At 51.1% G+C, this 18,515-nt stretch overlaps 1 protein-coding gene across 4 annotated transcripts in view; it reads left to right on the top strand.

Annotated features, from left to right (window-relative positions):
• KIAA1211L (KIAA1211 like) overlaps positions 1–18,515 on the top strand; it is a 130,418-nt gene that overhangs the window by 6,534 nt on the left and 105,369 nt on the right. Inside the window, exon 1 of one of the 4 annotated variants that reach the window (XM_027554669.1) lies at positions 4,839–5,007. The exons of the other annotated variants lie outside the window; for them this stretch is intronic. The gene's annotated coding sequence lies outside the window, so the exon portion shown is untranslated. Of the gene's footprint in view, positions 1–4,838; positions 5,008–18,515 lie in introns of those variants that run through there. 4 annotated transcript variants of the gene reach the window in all.

The raw sequence follows: 18,515 nt of genomic DNA, 5'->3' as shown, positions 1-18,515 counted from the left end.
GCTGTATGCGCCTTTGGAAAGATCTTTAAATCATCTTATTTAGCGTTTAGCGTATTAGCGTTTCCAGTGTATTTTCAGGGTGTAAATGGATTCTTAATGTACGAACACAAAACATCTTGCAAATGTGAGTCACCTGTTTTCCGAGACTCAGCAATGTCATCTTAGCGAGTGTCATGGCACTGTGTCAGGCCTTCGTGGGCAAAGGCGAGTCTGTGCATCAAGGGGTTCTGGTCAGCACGGCTTATTGGGCACCACGTTCTAGAGCTGCAGTTACTAGGAGCAGCTCATGGGCAACCTCGGGGTCTCTCAGTGGCGGCGCAAGCACTGTAGACAAGACTTGGCCAGGCTGGCAAGCGGGAAAGGCCTGGAAGTTGGCGAGCCTGGCTCGGGGCCAGCCTGCCTGCCATCTGGGGCCCTGACCAGACTTGTGATTGGGCTCCGTCCTGGCAGCCTGCCCTTTGGCTGCCCCCTCGGGTGGCCCGAGGCCAGGTGCCGTTTCACAGACAGTCTCTTCCATCCAGCAGACCTGGAGGCAGAGCGTGAGCAGGCGCAGCAGTGACATCTGGGGCAGCGTCTCCTTCCGGTCTTGGTGCGTGCTGTGCCAGATACGCCTATACACGTGTGTTCACAGGAGTAGGTGTTGTTATGGTTGCCAGTAGGGAAGAATGGGAAGAAGGGGTAGTTAGGGAGTTTGGGATGGACGTGTACACACTGCTGTGTTGGATGACCAACAAGAACCTGCTGTAGAGCACAGGGAACTCTGCTCAGTGTTATGTGGCAGCCTGGACGGGAGGGGAGTTTGGGGGAGAATGGACACGTGTGTATGTATGGTAGAGTCCCTCTGCTGCTCACCTAAGACTACTACAGCGTTGTTAATCAGCTCTGCCCCAATACAAAATAAAAAGTTTTTTACAAAGTATAAATTAATACGGAGAAGTAATGTCTACATTGTTTCCTGGGCCACCTTTTCATGTGTTGAGTCTCTTCTCCACGCTATTGGATACACTTCTGTAGCACCAACTCTTCCGGCTGCAGAGGACTCCAGGGTGAGGGTGGCCCCCATTTACTCACCCTCTGTTGGATGGACATGTACCTCGGCCATGTTCAGCCTTTTGTCCTTTAGCCCCACGAGAATGAAGATCATTGTCTGTGCTCTTTTGTACATCTGTCTGGTTGGTTCCTTCCAAGTCCCTCTCGAAAGACTGATTTCCTGTGTATACACAAGCCTCTTCCTTTGATATGTCCTGCCCAAAGTCTGTCTGTCTTTTCCCGCTGAAGTTTTTTCCCCATGAGATTTCATGTATTTTGGTCAACAGCGTCTTCAGCGTCTGTGCTATTCAAGATTTGCTCCAGTTCCTTTAAGCAGAAGAGAATTTAGTGCAGGAAGTTCAAAGATAACAGAATTGTTGAAAGCTCAGCCTCCAACCAGACCTGCAGGGCTGTCCTGCTGGGAGCTGCCTCCCTCCCCAGACCTACCACATGGGGGGCAGGGGAGAGGAGATGGGGGTCCCCCCTGGGGCTCAGCATCCACCCTGAGGCTCGGCGTCCATCCTGAAACTGCGGCCGAGGCTTTGGGACCACCCCCCACACCCCCCCATAGGAAAACGGATGTGTCCACCGTGGTGCCTCTTAACAAAGCGGGACAGTGAACTCTCCCAGGTGGGCAGCATGGCCTGGACAGAGGCTAGGAAGTGAGGTCTTGGTTTTCCAGCCTCAAGCAGGCAGTGAACAAGCCAGGTGGGGTGAACTGTATCTCAACCGTTCTCTCTCTTTCTTTTCTTCATAATTTGTACATTTTGTCTTTGATTTGATGCATACAGAGGTGAGATTCACAGAATTTAGCCTTGGATTCTGAGGGCCTGGTTCCTGCCTCGCAGAATCAGTCATTCATCCTCTCCAGAGAATGTCAAGGTCATTTCCCAGATAAGGTTTTCATTTCAGTCCCCTTCTCTTCTGAGCTCTTTTGCCGTGACCCTAGCCCCCTTCCTGCTCTCTCTCAGAAACCAGATTGGAAGCTTTCCCAGCCTGAGCTTCAAATGGATTGGAAAAAAAAAAGCCCATTATATATCTGTATCTGTATATCTGTGTCTATCTCAAGGTGAAGCCACATAGAAATAATTCCTGTAGACTTGCCTTTTAGATGGACCAGTTATTTGAAAATCAACCCCCTGACCCCAGGCCTGCCTGCAGGATGGCATGGGCCAGAGTAGGGGCAGGGGGCGTCTGGTTCTTTTCTCTTGTTGGGGAACGCTGAGTCGTGTTGCCCCTTCAGGCAATGTCGCACTCCCATTGAACAGCCCTGAGCTCTCAGGCGTGGGTTGGAAGCAGGAGTTAGCTTAGTGCTAACAGCCAATCTTTCCCATGAGCCATAATTGATCAGCAGGTAACGTATGAACCATGTTTCTCCCTGCCTTTTCCAGCAGGCTTTTGTGTGTAATTAGTGTGAATTCAGGTGTTTGTAGAGTTCCAAACTCCCCCTCTGAGTCGTTTCTGTATTTTCAGTTGTTCCAGGAAAGAATTCTTGAGGAAGGATTCCAGGAAAGACTATGTCCTTAGCAACCCAGAGTTCACCAGGGGGCTGGTGTAAGGGGGTTTGGGTGACAGCAGTGGGTAGCCACCAACCTGGGGGTGCATGCTCTCCTAACCCTCGACAGGTCCTCTGCCCTTCGTGGTCCTTGCCTCTCATTAGACAAGCATTGTTTAAAACGAGCTGATGCCCCCTAGCTGAAAGCTCTGGGGTTGGGGGGTGGTGAGGAGGGAGCCTGGCCCCCTAACTCCAGGTGGGAGCTAGCCCTTGGAGCACCCAGCAGGTCATGCTGTCAGCAAGGCGCATCAAAGAACCCATGTTTTTTATGTATTATTTTCCTTTTTTTTTTTTTGGCTCTGCTGGGTCTTTGTTGCTGTGCTCAGGCTTCCGTGGTTGTGGCTCACGGGTTTAGTTGCTCCGTGGCAGGTGTGATTCTTAGTCCCCCGACCAGGGATAGAATCCTGTCCCCTGCATTGGCAGGCGGATTCTTAACCACTGGACTGCCAGGGAAGTCCTCCTCCTGGTCTTTTTTTTTTAAAAAAAAAAAGCAAAAATAACAGTGATTCACACTATCCCAAATGATGTGCCTTAGCTTTCAACAGCACCTGCTTTCTATGACTTATACGTGATAGATATTTGCCGTTCTTTAATTTTAGGGGGTTGTACGTTGATTGTGTATTAGGAAGTACACTGAAATAATTGTTTTAGTGGCAACAGATGTTTTTCTTTCAGTTTTTTCTAAGCACATACAGTGAGAGTCTGAATTTTGTGTGTAAGGCATATAATCACTGGACAGTTCAGGCTGCGCATTGCACGACCCCCTCCCCAACCTCGTGCTTTCAATGGTTACTGAAGTGTGAGTCTGTGTGTGATTGGAACAGTCTCTTTCCCACCAAAAGGTGGTGTCGAAGCCTGTTACGCATCATTTTGGGTCTTTCATCTGCAGCGTCTCATTCAGTCCTTACGATCACCTTGTGCAGTTTACAGAGAAGGACACTGAGGCCCAGAAAAATCGAGGAACTTGGCCAGGGCACCTCAGCTAGTGAGCCGCAGAGGTGTGAGCTCCCTCAGTCTCTCCCCTCAGGATGTGCACGTGCTCAGTCTCGCCCTAGACTGTGGCCCGCCGGCTCCTCTGTCCGTGGGATTCTCCAGGCGAGAATGCTGGAGGGGGCTGCCATGCCCTTCTCCGGGATCTTCCCAGCCCAGGGATCGAACCCGCGTCTCCTGTATTCGTAGGCAGATTCTTTACTACTGAGCTACCTGGGAAACCCCTCAGGAGATGATTTCCCCCTGGAAATAGGCCCTTTGCTCATTAGCTGGTTCTCCAGGTACTGCCAGAATTGCCCCGTGCCCTCGTTTTCATCCCCGTTTTCCAGAGGAGCACACAGGCACAGAGCCTCACCGCGACTGCCGGGCCGTGGACTGGGGATCTGAACCCGATGTCCTCTCCTCATCGCCTGTTCTAACCTGTCTGGAACTGTTAGCTTAGAAATGGCCAGGAAGTGTCCTTCCAGGGTTTCACTCAGTGGGAGTGAACATTCTCGGGCAAATTACCCCCCGGGGTGTGCACAAGGTCTGGGCACCTCTCCCCAGTCACCTCCCTGATTCCTACCCAGAACTGGAGCCCCTGGGGACCCTCCTTTTTCTCTCCTGTCTCCACCACCTGCAGCGGCTTCTGCAGGACAGCAAAGCAGGGGAGGTGGCTGGGAGCCAGGCTGACCCCGTGGGCCTTGGGCTCCCTTTCCTGCAGGGCTGTTGTAAGAAGCAAAGGCAGTTTGGTGAAAGTGGCAGATATCTTGTGACCAGTGGACGAGAGTGAGTTAGAAAGGCTGTGTTATTGTAATTAAGCCTCACTTCTGTCTCTCTCTTATCACAGTTATTTATTTATTTATTTTTGGCTGCGCTGGGTCTTTGTCGTTGCTCGGGCTTCTCTTTAGTTTCGGTGAGTGGGGGCTCTTCTCCAGCTGTGGTGCTCGGGATTCTCATTGTGGTGACTTCTTTTGTTGCAGAGCACAGGCTCTGGGATGCATGGGCTTCCGTAGTTGTGGGACATGGACTCAGGAGTTGCGATTCACGGGTTTAGTTGATCCACAGCATGTGGAATCTTCCCGGATCAGGGACTGAACCAGTGTCCCCTTCATTGGCAGGTGGATTCTTTACCACTGAGCCACCAGAGAAGCCCACTCTCCCCCTCTCCCACTCTCTTTTAATGTTAAAACATTCCAGTTAAAATTGAGCAAGACCTCGTGACTGGGAGCTCTGGTTGCAAAGTCTGACTCTCCTGTTCTCCAGCCGTGAGGCCTCTCAGCACCTCTGTTCCCGTCTGGAAAATGGGGATGTGACAAGCCCCCCACCACTGAGGGCCGTCGTGTGGAACAGCTGGAGTCCTGGTGCCTGTAACGTGCCATCGGAGGGGATAAAACCTGAACGAACTGGAGCCCCAGGTAGCTGAGCCTGGGCTGTGCTCCAGGCACTCTTGGGTATGTAAGGAATTACATGATCCCACTGGTTCTTGCTACAGCTTTAAAGAATATAGAGGACTATCCCTGTTTGGAAGTGAGGAACCCAAAGCTCAGGAGGCAGACGTGATGTGTGCCTTTCTCCATCCGGGGACCCCTAGTGGGTGTGACCACCTGAAACCTGGGGGTGGCGAAGGGCTCCAGAGCTCGGGAGGCCAGGACCCCTGTCTCAGCACCACATCAGTGGTTGGGTGGCATCAGGGTGGCTGCCTCTCGAGTCTCTCTGGCTCCAGGGGGCAATCCCAAGTGAACTGTTCACCATGTGCTGGCAGGATTGGCTGAGGGAGCAGATACTGCCCAAACATCATCTGTTCTTGTTCCATCCCAATTCCCACATAAACACTTCTGTTGTAACATCAACATGATATTACAGCAGTTCTTTGCTCTTCTCATGGCCATATAGTCTTGTGTGCAAAGTTGCAGTTTAAGCTCCTGTCCATCAGAGTGGAATTCCCATCTGAATTTCACTTTAAGACACAACATCCAGGATGGCCAGCCGTGGAGTTTGGTTTCTTAAAGGCTGTCAGTTCTCCCCTAAAGCCAGAGTTCCTGGTTTTTCTGAGTAGGAGGGTCCCTTTGTAACACTGAACAAGTAGAGAAACGTTCTACATGACAGCAACTACATTTTTAGTATATCAGTATATCGATGAGGAAAATATATATAAACAAAAAGACAGTATGAATTTTGAGGCTCATCTGGATGACTGATTTTATTGATCACATCTTCATGTATTTAAGGGCTTCCCAGGTGGCACTAGTGGTAAAGAACATACCTGCCAGTGCAGGCGACACAGGAGTCCCAGGTTCAGTCCCTGGGTGGGGAAGATCCCCCGGAGGAGGGCATGGCAGCTCACTCTAGTATTCTTGCCTGGAGAATCCCCATGGACAGAGGAGCCTGGAGGGCTACAGTCCATGGGGTCACAAAAAGTTGGATACAACTGAGCAACTAACACTTTGACTACTTTTTTACATGTATTTAAAAATAATAACCTGTGTATGTATGTGACATAATATTGATGCCATTTATAGATAATTCTTGTCCGTCAGGGATTCACATGTAAAGAACTGAGGATTTGTGTTTGGAGATTTCATTTGTTTATAGGCTTTCAAAAAAGTAGAAATGCCCTTTGGCAGTTTGCTTTTTCCTCTTGGGTATTTTGCTTGTAATTTCAGGAGGTTCCACCAGGGGGTGCTTGGGCTCATTGTGCTTCTGCAGTGGATGAAGCTCCACTCCTGCTATAAGACAAAAGTGTAGTTTTCTACACCCAAGAGTTTCCTTTTTAGGACAAGCAGTATTCTTGCCTGGAAAATCCCTTGGACAAAGGAGCCTGGCAGACTATATAGTCCATGGAGTTGCAAAAGAGTTGGACACTATTTAGCAACTGAACAACCTTAAATTAAAAAAAAAAACATGATTTAAGAAAATGCAGTCTAAAAGAGTTGTAACTGAACATGAAGACAAATTTAAAAGATGTACTAGGCTAAATAATACTAAAATTCCAATTATTAATTACTGCTTAGTTTTCTCTGTGTCAGGCTTTATTTATTTGTGATGCCACGTGGCTTGCAGGACCTTAGTTCCCCAATCAAGGATCAAACCCAGGCCCCCAGCAGTAAAAGCACCGAGTCCTAACCACTGGACAAACCAGGGAATTCCCAGGATTTATTTTTTAGAAAGCAGTCCCTGAGCATCAGCTACCACACTCACTTCCAAAGGGTCTGGAGTGTCACAGCCCAGAAGAGCTTTAGGATTAGAAATGTACAGGCTGCTGTGGTCACTTAGTGACCATGAGGCACCGTGGGCCCCACTGTTTTCACCTGGACCCGACAGAAGGCTCTGAGACCCTTGCAGACACATGCTTCTCTCAGCAGCTCTGGCTCACAGGCCGTCTTGGCCTATTGACCTGTGAGGGAGCTGAGTGTCAGACCAATTTGAATATGATATATGGAGCCAAGAAAATCAGGCAAAAGCTTCTCAGACCAACCTATTGGTTCATTTAGTAGTCCCACTAATAAAAATTCCCTGCTAATCACTCTGTTCCCGTTCCTTCAATACACATTTATTGAGGTTCATGGCGCTCATGGGCTTCCCTGGTAGGTCAGCTGGTAAGGAATCCACCTGCAATGCAGGAGACCCTGGTTCAATTCCTGGGTTGGGAAAATCCCCTGGAAAAGGGATAGGCTACGCACTCCAGTATTCTTGCCTGGAGAGTCCCCACGAACAGAGGAGCCTGGCAGGTTACAGTCTTTGGGGTCACAAGCACGTGGCACTCAGTCGACACAGCATCAGGATATCAGCGTAAGGGCACTGAATGTGATGGGTGAGGGCAGCAGACCCTCCGGGGTGGGGCGTGTGGGTTCTGGGTCCTAGAGACCCTGGCCGTGCTGGAAGCCGGGTTCCGTGGGGAGAGTCCAGGGAACCCTGTGGGGCTCATGGTGGGGCCGGGCCCACTGGCCCAGTGGACACATGGTTCTGAGGGTCCATGATAGTTCTAGGGGCCACAACATGTCTTCATTTCTTTTCCTTTTTTTAATTAAAGAAATTAAAAAAAATTTTTTTTGGCTGCACTGGGTCTTTGTCGCTGTGTGAGGCTTTTCTCTAGTTGCGGTGAGCAGAGGCCACTGTCTCGTTGCGTGTGCGGGCTTCTCGTTGCAGTGGCTTCTCTGTTGCAGAGCACGACTCTGGGTGCTCAGGCTTCAGTAGGTGGGGCTCGGGCTCACAGGCTGTGGCCCACAGGCTCAGTTGCCACTCAGCACGTGGGAGCTTAGTTGCTGGACCAGGGTTCAACCTGTGCCCTCTGTTGGCAGGTGGATTCTTAACCACTGGACTACCAACAAAGTCCCCAAAATGTTTTAATCTTTTAAATCAGAAGGAAAACACAAACTTTAGGTTAAAGAAGATGTTTTAATATACAATAATATATTCACCTTTATATCAATGCAGTTGTAAAATATGGGCTTCCTTGGTGGCTCAGTGGTAAAGAATCCACTTGCCAAGCAGCAGATCCCCTAGAGAAGGGAATGGCAACCCACTCCAGTATTCTTGCCTGGGAAATCCCATGGACAGAGGAGCCTGGTGGGCCACAGTCCATGGGATCCCAAAGAGTTGGACACTACTTAGTGACTAAACAACAGCAACAAATTGTAAAATATATTTAAAGGAGGTTTTTAAATCGAGGAAGGGACCCACAAAGGCAGAAGTGCTTAGCACCCCAGAAGTCACAGTGCAGTGTTTGGGAGTGGGACAAGGGACCTGCTGACCCTGGGAGCTGCCTCAGCAGAGTCACAGAGGCGGGGCTGACCCAGGCAGGATGGAGCTGCTCAGTGGCTTGGCTTACCCACGCCCAGGTGTAGAAAGGGCCTGGAGAAAAAGCAGGGACCCTGAGACGACCCTGCCACCTTGCCTCCAAAGCTTGGCTGTAGCCCATTTGATGAAGGCAAACAACCCTTGTTTCTCAGGCTCAGGACCAAGTGCTTGGGTGCCTGAGGCTTCAGTGTCATTGGGATAGACACACCTGGCACTCTTAGGCCCTTCAGAATCTTAGCTAAACCAGAGGAGATTGTATTTCTCAATTATGGGATTTTTTTTTTTTTTTGGTTCTGGTTCCAGGCTGGTCACTTGGGGCTGTGACTGCACCTCTGAATGTGTTTCCTCATCTGTAAGTTGGGGCAGTAACTGAATTAGACTGTGCATGTCAGGAGCCTTCCTAGCCCAGTGCCCAGCCTCCAGCCATTGTCAAATGTTTCCTTCTCCTTTGCTTGTCCATGTCACCTCATTCAAGGGAGGCCAAAGAGGTGGAAGGCGCTGGCCTGGGTATCAGCCAGCCTGGGTTCGTGGTCTTGGTATCAGCCTGCTTGTGGCTGCCCTGGCCTCACCTACCCGGCTGACTAAGGAGGTCTGGGTGGGACTGGACTTTGTGTGGACAAGCTTTGCCCGTGGACCTGCCCTGTGGCCTAGCCTGAAAGCCTTGGCCTTCACCTGAGCGTGTCTGGGCCGTGGTTGGGCAGATCTGATTACTCAGACCAGAGCTCCCACTTTGCTGTGGGAGGGAGGAGCCCAGGACCTTGTCTGGGGAGATTCCAGGCATGCGGGCTGGCCTGCACCCCATCTGCTCTGAAGAGACACAAGCTCTGCTTTGTGCTCAGCCCCAGAGGCCTCCCTGTCCGCTGGCAGTCGTTCTTCCTTTTGGCCTCTCCGCACCGAGGTGCCGTCTCCAGCTTCCTTCACTGTTTGTCAGCACGCGGCACTGTGGGCCGGGCCTTCCCGGCGTCCCCTGATGGAGCACCAAAGTAGACGGGAGTAAGGGCTCCTCCATAAGGTGCAAACCCAGTGGAAATTTTTTTTTTAATTCCTAATATTTTATCTTATTTATTTTGTGCTTATTTTTAAATTGAGGTATAAGTGACACGTTAGTTTCAGGTATACAACATAATGATTCAATATTTGTATATATTTCAAAGTGATCACAATAACTCTTGTTAACATTCGCTACCATACATTTTTATACATACATCGTTATTCCATGCTTTTATGTAATGAGAACTTTTAAGATCTACTCTCTTAGCAGCCTTTAATATGCAATGAAGTATTCTTTTGGCAGTGGGGGGCACTGGGCTTCTCTAGTGGCTCGGTGGTAAAGAATCAGCCTGCCAGTGCAGGAGACTCAGGTTTGATCCATGCATTGGGGAGATTCCCTGGAGAAGGAAATGGCAGCCCACTCTGGTATTCTTGCCTGGAAGAGGAGACTGGTGGGCTACAGTTCATGGGGTCGCACAGAGTTGGACATGACCTAGCAGCCAAACAACAACATTATTGATGAAATCAGACTATGGAGTGAGGGTCATTTCTACAGTAAGAAGCACCTCCAGTTGGAGGAAGTATCTGGCCCGAGGCAGATGGGACATGGGCTGCATGGGCGATGGAGTTTAAAAGAGGAGGCTGTAAAAACTGCGCAGGAAAGCGCTGGCGCCCCCTAGTGGTCACAGCCCCGGGAGTCTTCAGGAGTGGCCCCTCAGTGAAGGCTTTGGAACCAGATGTGCTGGGCTTGGGGGACATTGCAGGGACAGCACCTACGTGCTAAATGTGCACAGCCTCTCTGCCCCTAAGAAAGTCAGGAAATGTGATGGGGAAGTTATTCCACTCATGACAGAATCAAAGATGGGGAGAATGCTAATGGAAAATGTATGGAACCTGCACGAACAGAAGAAAGTTGACCTGGAGACCCAAGAGAATGGTTCTGTAAATGAAGGTATTTAACACTTTCCTGCAAGTGCTAAACAATTTCCTGTAATACTATTTTGTGTATTCATGTTGTTCCCAAATTAATTCATGCGTTTAATGCAATTCCCAGCCAGCATCTGGATGGATAACCTATCCAATATTAAAACATATTATAAATTTGTAAGTATCTAAACATTTTAATTTGGGGCCAGGAATTGAAATCATACCCATGGAACAGAATAGAAAGTCTGGAAAATAGGAATTAATATTTAACCACTTGGAAAACCATCATGTTTCTCACTCATGTCAAACCCCAAAATATATTCCACGTGGGTTACAATTTTAAATGTAAAAATGAAGTTATTAAATCCACTTTCGATAAGAACTTAGGAAATTATAAGATGAAATGCATGCCATAACAACAAAAATGACCCTGCATGCTGCAACAAAGACCGAAGATCCCACTTCCTACAGCTCAGGCCTGGCATTGCCAAATAAATAAATAAATGTCTTAAGAGAAATGATGGGATGAGAAACATTTTTCTACATGTACTATCAGAAGCAGAAGCCACAAGGCCAAAATTGTTTTGTTTGTTCACCTGGGAGAATCAAAACTTCAGTATGCCAAAAGGAAAAAAAAATCCAAAACAAAATAAAAATTCAGTTGATAAACTGAGAAAAAAATTTAGCAACATGTATGAAAAATAGCCTTACATAAACAACTCTGATAATAAATATGAAGAACTGTTTCTTTTTTAAAGACTGTTTTTATGTGGACCATTTTTAAAGCCTTTATTGAACTTGTTACAATATTATTTTTTTTCTAGTCTATGTTTTTTTGATTTTTGGGCTTCCTCATGGCTCAGATGGTAAAGAATCTTCCTGCAATGCAGGAGACCCAGGTTCTGTCCCTGGGTTGGGAAGATCCCCTGGAGAAGGAAATGGCTACCCACTCCAGTATTCTTGCCTAGAGAATTTCATGGACAGAGGAGCCTGGCGAGCTGGAGTCAGTGGGGCCGCAAAGTCAGACACAACTGAGTGACTAACACGAGAGGCATGTGGGATCCTAGCGCCCTGACCAGGGATTGAACCCTCACCCCGAGCATTAGAAGGCAAAGTCTTAACTGCTGGACCACCAGGGAAGTCCCGTGAAGAACTCTTTTTATGAATGAACTGATGGGTAGGAAAGTGGGTAAAGGATGTGAATTCATTCACATGAGGAAAAGCAAATACCAGGAAATGTGAGAAAGTAGTAAAGCAATAGGTACATAATAAAATTAGATACTATTTTTTTTGCTGTCAAATTAGCTATCAAATCTAGACAGTTTATTAAAAAGCAGAGACATCATTTTGCCAACAAAGGTCCATATAGTAAAAGCTACGGTCTTTCCAATAGTCATGTATGGATGTGAGAGCTGGACCATAAAGAAGGCTGAGCACTGAAGAATTGATGCTTTTGAACTGTGGTGTTAGAGAAGACTCTTGAGAATCCCTTGGACTGCAAGGAGATCCAACCAGTCAATTCTAAAGGGAATCAATGCTGAATATTCATTGGCAGGACTGATGTGGAAACTGAAGCTCCAGTCCTTTGGCCACCTGATGTGAAGAGCCGACTCATTGGAAAACACCCTGATGCTGGGAAAAATTGAAGGCAGGTGGAGAAGGGGACAACAGAGGGTGAGATGGTGGGATGGCATCACCGACTCGATGGGCATGAGTTTGAGCACCCAGGAGATGATGAAGGACAGGGAAGCCTGGTGTGCTGCAGTCTGTGGGGTCGAAAAGTTGGACACAACTGAGTGACTGAACAAAAACAACAGTTTTGGGGTGCATGTTGTTTCTGTTTGTTCCTGCAGAGTGTAGTTCTTGGTGCAAGTGTATGGCAAGGACTCTCATACACCTTTCAGAGGGAAGAAGATATATACTTTCTGCCAAACTGTTTGGCAGTTCTCCCAAAACCCTTAAAAGAATCCCCCTTAAAAGAATCCCTTCATTCTGGTTATTTTACTCCTAGGAATTTTTCCCAATGAAACAATTAAATCTGCCATCAAAAGATTTCTATGCAAGGATATTCATCACAATGTAATTTATAAAGATGAAAATTTGGAAGCAAGGTTAAATACTCAGTAATGGGGAGTGAGTCATTCACTGATGGAACCCTTAGGAGTGTTTCTGAAGGATGCTTAGTCACTAGGGCACTTCATGAGCTATGGGTAAATGAAGAAGGCAGGAGGGACGGTGGGTGAGTGCTGAAGAGGGAGCTGGACCTGTGACAAAGAGCCCGGGGCCAGAGTGAGGATGAGAGATGTGTTGGGGGATAGGCAGGTCTTCTCTTTTGTCAGAGGGGATACTGGGTACAAGGCACTGTCACGTAGGATCGATTTGGAGAACAGGAAGTTTTGGGTGGGCTGAACAAAGGAGTGCCCATGACCAGGAGGCGCTCACTCAGGGTTGTTGACCACCTCTCTGCCCTGGGGCCCAGGTTCCACTCCGGCCCTCCAGAGGCTTCCCCTCAGGGACTCTGCCCCCTTCCCACCCGCCCCACCAGTCCCTACCGCTGCATCTCACCCCCACCCCAATGGGGCTGCTTGCCCCTGCTCCATGCTCAGTGTGTCTGAGGCATGGAGTTCAACACCAAACAAAAAAATCTCAGTATATACAATTTTTAAAAAATCAAAATGTAAAAACTTTTAAAAGAGGGGTTGTAGTCTATAGGGGCTTCCCTGGTGGCTCAGACGGTGAAGAATCTGCTTGCAATGCAGGAGACCCAGGTTTGATCCCTGGGTTGGAAAGATCCCCTGGAGAAGGGAATGGCAACCCACTCCAGTGTTCTTGCCTAGAGAATTCCATGGACAGAGGAGCCTGGCGGGCTACAGTCTTTGGGGTCCCAAAGAGTCGGACTGAGTGACTCACACAGGCAGCTCCTGAAGGACTCCAGACAGTCATATCCGCCCCGGTCCAAGCAGCCCAGGTCCCTGTGGTTCAGTAACAGGCATGATGGGCACATGCCTGCCCCACTCAGCCCAGAAGATCCTGGGAGCAGCCTCCCATGCGCTCAGGAGCCAGTCCTCCGTGGTGTTCTGCTCTGGCCTCCCGGGTAGTCCTGGGCTCAAAGGAGGGACTTAGCCACCTCTGGTTCCATGCAGAAAGGGGGCGGCCAGGGGCAGCCCCTCTCCCACAGCTTGTCCCCCCTTGTCCCCTGAGCCTTAGTCCCCTAAGCCCTGTCAGGTGATGTCCTTTTCAGTCCTTGTCACTTTGATCACCCAGTTCCTGGGCCAGGTCAGGAAATGGACACTCCCATCAGGCTGACCACCCCCCACCCCGATTTCTCTACCCTCTGAGCCCCAATGCCAGTTCCTTCACCCAAGCTACCCACACTGACAGAGACCCAAGACTGGTCAGGGAGCTGATGCCCGCTACTGGCTCTCTGCTCTGGACCACACGCTCCTCGTCCACTGGCAGCTGATGATTGCAGGTCACTGCTCCCAGGGCTGGGGACTGGCCCTGGGGGCAGCCTGGGCCGAGATTCAGCCTTCCTTCTTTCTCAGGGATCTTAACTCTAGGGACAAGACTCTCAAAACCGGAACCAGGAGGAAGGGCAGATGGCTGGGTCCCCCACCCCCGAAGGGCACTGCGCACCAGGGCAGCCGGCCTCCCCTTCTGTTTGAGCAGAGATAAACGGGCCAGTGGCTGAAGGGCCCTTGAACTCCTGAACTCAGGAACCCGATCCCTGAGAGCTGAGAAGGGGGCAGGACAGGGCTCCCCCTCCTGTTTTTAAAGACATCTCCTTGGAAGAGGAAGGAAGGAAACAGCAGGTTCACCTGGCCCGCGTCCACCCCGGATAATGTAGCCCGAGGTGGGAAGGGTGAGCCTCAGGGAAGCCATTTTGGAAGCGGGCTCAGCCCCGGGGACCTTGCTGTGGCCAGGAGGAAGGGGCGGAGGAGCTGCCTGGGGGTGGCTGGGGTGCGGCTGGGAGAGACGGATTGGGAGAGGGTGGAGGAGGGTGCGAGGGTGCGGTGCGGTGGATAAGAGGGCAGCGGGAGGATCCGGGGGCGGGGAGACCCCATCGGTGGGGGCTGCCCTTATAAACATCAGGTATGGGTGGGTGTGACAGGCGGGGCCCTGCGGGTTTCGCTAGAGCCCCCTCCTTCTGTGCGCCTTTCCTGCGTGTTTTCACTGGTGGCGTCCACGTGTCTGGGGGTGTGATGCCCCTACACAGCGGGGCGCCTTCCCGCCGGAAGCCTGGCTGCTGTTTGCACTGACTGGGTGGCTGTGCGTTGCCTGAGGTGGCGGAGGGGGAGACCGACTTCCGTAGTGGACGGTCCATTAGAGGAGCCCCAGGACCACCGGTCCCTGGGTTTGCTGGTTCTGACCTCCGCCCCCTGGCTGTTTCCTGACTCTGATTCCTGGCTCCTGACCACAAGTGGGGCACATGGACAAGGTGGCCAGCCCCACACTGGTCTGTGGCTCACGGGAACGACACATGATAATAAAACCTGTAATACAGAGCTGATTTCTAAGCCTGTGAATAACAGGGCACCCTTACATCTTGTGGAAGCGGCTCGGAGGTTTCAGGTAACTTCTCCCAGGCCCTACTGCTTCTGAATGCTGGAGTTGGGGTTTGACACCCACCACACCCCGACCTGTCTGTCGTTAAACTGTATTCCCCACCACCTCACACCTGGGCACTGCAGGATCACCAGCCACAGGCAGGTGCTTTGCCCACAGCTTCCATGAAGCTTATTTAATCCTCAAAACATCCCTGCAATAGGTTTTGTTCTGATTGTTTCTTCTGATTATCATGAGGCTCGAGTGTGTAAGTAACTCACCCAGCCACACACATTGCTTAGGGTCCTTCTGCTGTTTCAGAGCGCACTCTTCAGTGACTCATGGATGCCCGGACCTGCCCTCTGATGGGAGGTGTGGTCCTTGGTTACTAAGGGGCTTGGCCCTCCAAGTCTGACCAGCATTCCTTGCTCTAAGCACGCCTGATACCTGCTCCTCCCCTCAGCGCCTTGAGAATCCCCGTTCCCCAAACATCCCCAGATGCCGCAGACCTCAGACCCATGTCCTCTGCATGCCCTCCCTCAAGTCCTGGGCAGAGGTAACTGTCCCTGTACCTCCCCCTGAGCCCTGTAGCCGTCCCCCCGACTATGGGCAGGACAGAAACATCTCTGAAGTTCTTTGAGAGTGGAGACTCTGCCTGAGGTCCCAGGGACAAGGAAGAATAACACCAGATAGATGTTCAGGAAATGGTTTTGAATTAGGCTGAATTGAGCTTTTAGATGTAAATTCTCCCTGCTTTTCTGATCTAATGCCTTTTAGGTTTGAGAATGTTGGCAATAGGGTGAGAAATTTTCACATGCCATATGGTCCCGATGGTAAACAGTAAGACAGGTTCAATTTTTAACTCCAGATTTTAACTCCCAGACTGTGTGCTATCAGCATATAGCTGGACATCTCAAGGCATCCACGGAGTTCAAAATCGGGGCTCATGCCCCACTCAGTGTGACCTGTGGAGGTGATGACAGGCCTCCCTGCAGGCCCAAGGACCCCTGGCCCAGGGCTGACGGGGCACCCGTGGGCGCCTGGCGGCCTGTCTCCTGGCCCCTGCTTCTCGGCGCCTCCAAAATGAGTCAGAGCATGTGCGGCGTGGGCTTGTGCGGGTGGCAGGGAGCCCAGAATTAGCTCAGCTGCTTCAGCAGGGCTGCAGTGGGGAGGGGGCAGCCATGCCAGGCGGGGGCGAAAGGTAGGCGGCCCGGAGCCACAGCGGGGGTCTCTCTTGGGGGGCCATCCCTGGCCTGGGAAGGGTAGGGGGAAGAAGACTGTCTGTACCTGGCATTCGCCCAGCTGAATGAGCAGGGGGTCCGAGCAGCAGGTTAGGTGCTGGTGTGACCCTGGCCCACCTGAGACAGAGCTGGGCCGAGTGGGCACAGCCGGGTCACCCCCGAGGTGCAGGTGGCAGACAGGAGAGGCATCAGCATGCTCGCTGTTGACCTTCAGCCCAGAGCCTCTGCCTGCCCGCAGCACACCTGGGTGGCCGAGCCTTCCTGAACCCACGCCTGTCCACCCCCTGACAGCCCGCCCTCCTCCAACTGCTGTCCTTGTTGTGTTGTTGCGTGGTGAAAGTCGCTCAGTCGTGTCCAGTTCTTTGAGACCCTATGGACTGTAACCCGCCAGGCTCCTCTGTCCGTGGGATTCTCCAGGCGAGAATACTGGGGTGGGTTGCCATTCCTGTCTCCATTTTGCAAATTACCTTTTTGTTCAAAGGAATGAGCGTGGTTAAGGTGACTACTTTAATAAATTGCCAAATGCTTTGATGTCCCTTGCACCTTGCCCATTCTCCCCAACCTCTGGCACAGGTGTGTGGTCCCAGACACTGGTGGGTGTCACTCCCAGCTACAGCAAAACAGGGGGTGGGGAGGGGCCTGGCACTTGTGTTACCATCAGATGAGTCAGCCAGGTGGAACTGTAAAGCATTTAATCACATGGGTGTCAGCGTTGTTCTCGAAAGAACATTTTTCCAGGACCTGGTATGCAGGATGGGCACACGCTGTTACGTCTGCGGTTTTCACATTGTCATGTGAGGTGCATGCGAGTTGAGCTATCGGTGTGCTTGGGGTTTCTGTGGTTTAATCATGTGAATTGAACAGTTTGGGGAAGAGAGCAAGGTGCAGGTTTTCAGGCTGGCCCAGCTTTGAGGCTCAGCAGGTAATTTCTGCCTTGGAGTGCCAGCCTGGCCTTGGGCACCAGCTGTTGGGTTCAGGAGGCCACGGGGGGCCACGGGCATCCTGTCCGGCAGAGGCTGGGCAGCTTCTGTTCCTGCAGTCGCCTCCCTCCTGACTCTGGCACTGATTTGGGCGTGATGTTGGACACACCTGGACCTCACACACTAAGGGGGCACAGTGTCAGCTGTGGGCATCCCAGGGCACGGACCACGTCTGGTCAGCTTCGTCCATTCAGTGCCCGACCTTGTGCTTTGTCCATGGAGAAGGCCCAGGCTCCTCAGTCAGTGCTGTGGGTTGGCACCCGGGGCCAAGCCTCGGGGGCATCTGTCACGCAAAGGGTCCCACAGTCTGGAGAAACCTCTCCATCTATACAACCATCTCTTTCTTCCTCCCTCCCTACTTGCTTCCTTTCTTGCCATACTCTTTGGCATGCGGTATCTTAGTTCCATGACCAGGGATTGAACCTGTGCCCCCTGCAGTGGAGGTTCAGAGTCTTAACCACTGGCCCGCCAGGGAGGTTCTCAGAACCATCTTTTTTTTTTTTTCATGGCACAGCTTGCACCCCACAGTCTTGTCTGGCCCCCCCCTTAACTGTGGCTTGAGTAGAGCCAGAATTACAGAGCCCCTTTGAAGGACCAGGCATCTGAGCTCAGAAAGCGTTAGGGATGTGCTGTGTTGGGAGCAGACTCACAGGCGTGGTGGGGCCCCCGCCTCTCAGATCCACACCCAGCCCAGGCACCTGGGCTTGTCCCACCAGGACCCCTTCCCACCAGGCCGCCTCCAGAACTCTGGGTGTAAACACCCCATAAGTGAGACCCCACTTGCGGAATCTTGGAGCAAGAATAGACCCAACTTCTGTATTTTCCAGATGTGAACACTGAAGCTGAGATGAGTGAGGAATTTGCAGCAGGCTAAATATTGGAAAAATTATTTGGAAAGAATTAAAACAAAAATCCCAGTCAAAGTTTATAATGCTCGGCCAGCAACATAGGTGTGACATTTGTCTCCTAGCTGCTCTGCACAAACACAGCTGTGTGAGCCTCGGTCCTGGAGGCTGGACGTGCACTGCTGTGTCCTCCCCTTCCTGGCAGCCATGTGGGGTTGAGGACAACTTCTCAACCTTTCTTGACAAGTGAACAGTTTCTTCGATTTTTCTGATTCTCTCTTTTCTGCAAGGTCACCGGAACCTGAGTTCTGATGGCCCCTCTTGCTGAGAGGTCATTGTGTGCACCCTTAAACAGTGGATCTGCATCACCCGATTCAGCCCTCCTGCCGACTCCTTGGGTGCCGGTACCAGCGCCACTTGGCAGCAGAGCAAACGTGTGCACTGGGGACGGGCCCTGGCCGGGGTCCCCTCTCAACAGGCCTGGGCCTGGAGACGCTAAGCGCACACTCTGACGGCGGGTGGGGCGGGAGGGAGGAACACCCTAACCCTACCTGACCTGCGTGGCTTCCGGGCTGCTCCTTGTTTGGGGAGAACTGTCATGGTGAGCCAGAGCTGACTGGTTCCAGGGGTCCTG

The sequence above is a fragment of the Bos indicus x Bos taurus genome, chromosome 11, assembly GCF_003369695.1.
Source record: "Bos indicus x Bos taurus breed Angus x Brahman F1 hybrid chromosome 11, Bos_hybrid_MaternalHap_v2.0, whole genome shotgun sequence".
NCBI lineage: Eukaryota > Metazoa > Chordata > Mammalia > Artiodactyla > Bovidae > Bos > Bos indicus x Bos taurus.
Note: the sequence above shows the minus strand (reverse complement) of the source record. Positions and strands in the feature narration are given on the sequence as shown.